The sequence below is a fragment of the Melitaea cinxia genome, chromosome 9, assembly GCF_905220565.1.
Source record: "Melitaea cinxia chromosome 9, ilMelCinx1.1, whole genome shotgun sequence".
In the NCBI taxonomy this organism is placed as follows: domain Eukaryota; kingdom Metazoa; phylum Arthropoda; class Insecta; order Lepidoptera; family Nymphalidae; genus Melitaea; species Melitaea cinxia.
The window spans coordinates 17903201-17909285 of NC_059402.1; the positions used below are offsets into that span (position 1 = coordinate 17903201).

Here is a 6085-nt window from a genome sequence, read left to right on the forward strand (position 1 = left end):
AATAATGGCTAATTTTCGAAGCGATTTTAACCAATACAGCATTAATCCTTATCCAATTAAATACCATAAATGTATTTTTTATTTAATATAGATCTATATGGCCCTTTACAGCATATGATTTAAATGAATATTTTCGAAGATATTACAGATTTAAAAATCGCGGTACGTAGCGTTTGCGGCGGTTCCGGCCGGCTTTTACTCTAAGTTAACGCGTGCGGGCCACGGGCAGTAATGAATAAATCAAAACTACTGGATCGATTTTAATCATTTTTTCAGTGAATGACGTAGGCTATAATTATTTTTTATACCCGTGCGAAGCCGGAGCGGGTCGCTAGTGTTATATAAATTATAGTTTCAAAAAACTAAAAAACGACACTTTTATAGTTAATCGAACTAAAAAGTAGAAAATATTTTTTAATTACAAAGAGTTTATATTACAGTAGTAGAAGATCGAACAATAATAAAGTTATAACATAAGTTATTAAGAGAATAATTCAATTCAGAGTATAAAACGTGGGTGCATTTTACCATACTTGCATGACTTATTACAATTACAATGTTTTTATAACTCCGTACAAACACAAAGACAGTAGCAACATAGCAAGTAGAGTAATTGTTATTGTTTAATGCCGATGAAATCAAATCGAAAAAGTATTAATATTATTATTTTTTTTTGATACATCAAACTCGGTATTGATATTTTCAAAAATATTAACAATAATGGCCCATACTTTTTTAGTAATATACCGGTAAAACTGAAAAATATAATTCATATTTGAACGAAACGCTAGCGCGATTTAAACGACACTTCGTGCCATCTGTTGGTAGATATTAATAACTATATAGTTCTAATGTGCTTTTTTACAAATAAAGATGAGTTGCTGCTGTTTTATGATGAAGACGATAATATAAATAATGTTTAAGGTCTTTTGCTACTGTTGTTGAAGGGAAATCTCAATCATGTCATAGTGTGACCTGAATATTACGTGTTTGATAAACGCAAGACATGCTATATTCAAATGCTATATACATTTTTATTTAAAATGTCTGAATTATTTATAATTAAAATGTAATTAACTTAGTGATACATAATTATTCTACCTATTATCTAGTCATTTTAAGACAACAATTGATTTTCAAAGTGATCGTGTGGCGCTATCACCAGCAATAGTACGAGCGGAGGCTGTAGATGGCGTGAACGACGTATTATCAACCGGTCTAAGTAAATTATCTAAAGTTAAACTCGGTTATGTACGAGAGTTTTATGTGACAATCAATCTGTCTTCTATTTACCGGTAAAACTTAGCGTTTTAAAGCGTTTCCGTCTCATTATTACTGCCAAAAACATTTAAACTTAATGTAAGATGTCAATAAATATTAACTTATTTTCTAACGGTAATTGGTAACGTTACTAAACCTTGGTTCATATTAATTTCATGTAACATTTGATTAGGTTAAGAACAAAAAAAAATTAAATATAAAGTTGAGTATGAAATTAAATGCTTAATTTAAGTGACATTCAAATAGACGTAACTTGTCAAATCATTTACATTATCTGTATGTACGCGCTAAATTGGAAACAAAACCCCCTAAACCAAAAATTGAAATTATTTAAAAATCAGTCAGATTAATGTTTTTCTTTTTAGATTTTATTTTTCAAAGGATTTTAAAATTGAAAATATTTTTTTATACTTTCCCTTTTCTTCTTATACTTTAGTAAGGAATTATAAATTATAAATTACTAAAATATATTCGTAAATTGATAAATAGAGATTTTTTTTAATATTAAAAATATATTATGTTCTGACAAATTAAGAGTTCCCAAGAATATGACCTAAAAAAATATATATCCCCAAAAACATTCCCAGAGGGAAAGAACCGATTTGAAAAAGGTGTACGAGTAACGGTTTCAGCGCGTTGTGCAATTGGCTAATAATAATTTGAACAACGTTAATATGACAGTCTTACTCCTGACTCGTGTGCCTCATAATGACCGTTAGTCATTAGACGTTAATCGTTATTCTTCCGGACGCCTTTTGTTTATGTATTCGCTAGTAAATATCGTAAAAATAATCGTAGTTATTAACGATATGTGACTTAATAGAATTTTATTTAGATATTTCTTTTACGTCTTAGTAATTTGTATGTAAAGTGAAGTGAAATGTTTCGTGAAAATGACTGTATGTAAGTCGAATTGTTTGAACGCTGGTTAATATTACGTAATTGGAGATTAAATACGCCTGCTGCTTGCGGAGTTGGTCTCAACGATGCAGCAAAATAATGCGATGCCATCAGGTCAGTGGTCGTTATACATTAATGCTTTGGTTAAACTATACACAATCGGGATCTAATTTATGGGGTTGGGGGGGGGGCTATGCTAGGGCATATGCTAGTATATAGGTATAGAAATTCGCGAGATACCCAAAACCGAATCGGAGCACCCCACTGTCCACGTGGTCTTGGTCTGCCCTACCCCTAGTGTTTTTTTTTTGAAGCCGGAGGCGCGGATGGAGGGTAGCCCTCGCCCGCCGCGCGAAAGCGCGCGAACGAATGCGTAGAGGAGCGGCTGAGGCAGCGTCCGCTGCGGAACGGAGCATGAGTGAGCGTTAGCGCGTTTTTTTTTTAAATATAATTAGACCCCGATTGTCTATAGCCTTACCATTTAGTTTTTTTAGAATATTACTAATAAATTTCAAAGCAAATCTTGGAAGAAATCGCCGAGTATAATATATCCCGCAATAATAAATTGAAGCATAGACCTTACATTCTCGCAACGTGTTCCTTGTTGTCGTTGTACTCGTCTATTGGATCGTTATAAGATGAATAAATAATATAAAGCGTGTAAATAATAAGCTAATATAAAACGTCTAAATATACACGCTTTATATTAGCTTCACCTGTATGTCTGTAACCGACTCCTTTGGACTTCATTTTGACCCACTTCAAAAATTCAGATTTGATTTAAACTCTATCTTATATCAGTATCCCAATGATTTGACATTTTACTAAAGATTGAAGATTACTAGAATTTAATTTAAATAATATAATATAATATAATTTTCTAATTTTCAAAGCGTTGAGGCGTATTAATTTCAACATTGCATGCTTCAAATTACGAACTAAAGCTTATTTCCTCTAATTCGATGGTGAGTCCAGCGCTTTTAAATAGCAAGGCGTCTTTGGGTTAAACAGTAAGCAGTAGAAAAGTAATAGGATGTGAGCCATCATACATAGACTATAAATAAAAGAAGTGCGTGTATACAAAGTACACATGTCAGAAGTGAAACTTCTTTGGCAAACTCATTAAAAAAAACTAATTAAACAAAACTAATTTAAAGAATCTAAAGATTTAGATTTCCGTTCAAGCGCTATCTAGTTATTAGTTTGCAATGTAATACTATCAGTGGCGTAGCTAGGGGGACAAGGGCCCTGGTGCATAGGGAAAGAATCGGGCCCTCCTCCCCTCTTTCCGCGTTGTTTGAACTTGTATTGGCCTTTAAAATTATTGATAGGAATAAGAATAGGAAGCAGTGAGTCGAACTTATCGCTAGTAGGCTAAATCCATACCCCGTCTCTATTAGAATATCCATGTGTTTAATAGAAGAAAAAGGGAATAAATAAACAACGACGCACATGACAATATAGAATATTTATTATACAGATGAGATTAATTAAGGGAAAATGAAATAACGATAACAAACAGCACATGCTTATCGAGGACGCTTGGCGCATGTGTTGAAAATGTTGAATAAGGAGTTCTATAATTGGTGATGTTGATTTGAAAAAAATAAAATAAAAAAAATCTTGACTCGAGGCTCGAGCCTGCTCACAAGATATTTTTTTTTTAATTTATTTTATTTTATTATTTTTTTTTTTCAAAGCTGAGGTTAGAGGGCCCCCTGAGCTCCGGGGCCCTGGTGCACTGCACCACCTGGCCCTATGATAGCTACGCCACTGAATACTATTGATATTAATTTAACAATCTTTGTAGTTTCTATAGCACACGCTAGGTGGCTCTGTTTTGTCGAGCTGTGAACGTAGTATATATATTTTATAAATATTATTTTTCACGACGTTTTCTGTAAGTTGTAAAAAAGTCCTTTAATGTTTCATTCTTGTGTATGCCATGAAAGAATAAATTATCCGCAAGAACATGATGTGTTTTGTTAAATTATAGACTGTTTAAATTTCGTATCTCGAATTTCGAAGAAGAATAGATATTCTAATAAAAAAATATTTTCATTATGCAATCTTTAATTTTTTTTTATGTTAAGCTAAATTACAAAAACTAATTGAAAAAAACAAAAAAAAAAACGAAACTGAAAAAAAAAAACAAAAAGCTAACGTCACGCGATGTTCCCAGGCGGTCACCCATCCAAGTACTGACCGCGCCCGACGTTGCTTATCTTTGGTGATCGGACGAGAACCGGTGTATTCAACGTGGTATGGACGTTTAACTTCTAAATAAAACATGTTTTGTATTGTCTAATAACAAAAAAGCTGTGAACTTTATATATAAAGACATTCTGTAAGTATATTTAGTATCAGCATTGCCCATGCGAAGCCCGGGCGAGTCGCTAGTTAATAATTAAAAAGTTGCTAGAAAAATTCTGTTTTGCCGTTGTCGTTCTCTCTGCACGTTCTACTTCCTGTCCAAGGTGATTATGAACCTTCATACGCCCAGCATTTAAAATAAATATTCTTTTATTTAGCTATTATTCAAAGTATATAATACGCAAAAAAATTAAATAAAATTACATGCATAAGTGAATATTTTATAGTTTAGTTTAAATAATTAAAAAAAAAAAAACAAAAGCACAAACATTTTTTGGGTGGTTTTATTTTGAAGTAATTCATTAATATGATTGATTGTTCGATCTTCTATTACTGTAATAAAAACTCTTTGTAATTAAAAATTATTTTCTACTTTTTTTTTTAGTTCGATTAGCTATAAAAGCGTGGTTTTGTTAGTAATTTTTTTTATCTATAATTTTTAACGTCATTTAATGTATTCACGATCGTCCTCTTACCCAGTACAGTAAGAAATTCTTTTTTAGAGCGCTAGGCTTAAAGATTTATATGTTATCAGTGCCATCTACCGTCCTCAATATGCGTAAATATTTTACTTTAAAAAAATAATAAAAAATATATGTAAATAAATAAATATATATGGTAATTACCATTGTGTTTTTTTTTTTTAATTGGTAAACTTTGTTCGAATATAATTAAAAATTAAAAATAATATTATTTGTGATAACGGTAAATCCTCATGGTGCATGTCGTGTCAGGCAAACAAAGTCTACATCTGTAAAACATTATATATATAACTATAATATGTATGTAAATGTCTACGTATAAATAAACGAATGCTATTTTATTGTACCTCAGTTTGTTCTAACTTGGGTTATCAAACACTTTTAAACAGGATGATGAGATCCCACTGCATTATTTAAAAACACCTGGACATAGATTTTTTTTTTTTTTAACGACAAAAATTTTAAATTTAAAATAATGCTTTTATTGTATTTATCAGCAGTGATTTTTTTTTTTTTGTTTAGAATTTTTTTTTTTTTTTTTTTACAAATGATTTCTATTTTATTTTTCTTTAATTCTTTGATTCCTTTTGTTTTAATCTTTAATTGTAGTTAATTTTATTGTAAAACACTATCTTTAGTTCTTGCCATTTGTATGTTATTACCCGACTGCCAAGGAAGGGTTGTGTTTTTCGCGCGTATCTTGTATGTATGTATGTATGTTTGTATGTATGTAATATTCTTTACTACCTCATATTTCCAGAACCACTGAACGGATTTACATAATTGAGGTATCGTTAGGTTCGTCTTAGCTGCCCAAGTGTTCTTAGATAGGTGACATAAAAAAAAAATCAAACATGGCGGCTGCGCAAAGCCATTGTAGTTAATGAAAAAAAATTTTTTTTTTCTCGAATACTACAATATGGGTATCAAATTGAAGGGCACAATACAAGAATTTTAAAAAAGGTATATCATGATTATTATTACCGTAATACTAATAAAGAAATACAATATTAAAGTTTAAAAAATGTGAACTTTGCTCTTTCCCACGC

General features: G+C 31.1%; 1 non-coding gene across 1 annotated transcript; it reads right to left on the bottom strand.

Annotated features, from left to right (window-relative positions):
• Positions 1 to 4338: 4338 nt before the first annotated feature.
• Positions 4339 to 4457, bottom strand: LOC123656779. Its single transcript, XR_006743595.1, has one exon. It is a non-coding gene; the product is annotated as a 5S ribosomal RNA (ribosomal RNA).
• Positions 4458 to 6085: the final 1628 nt, after the last annotated feature.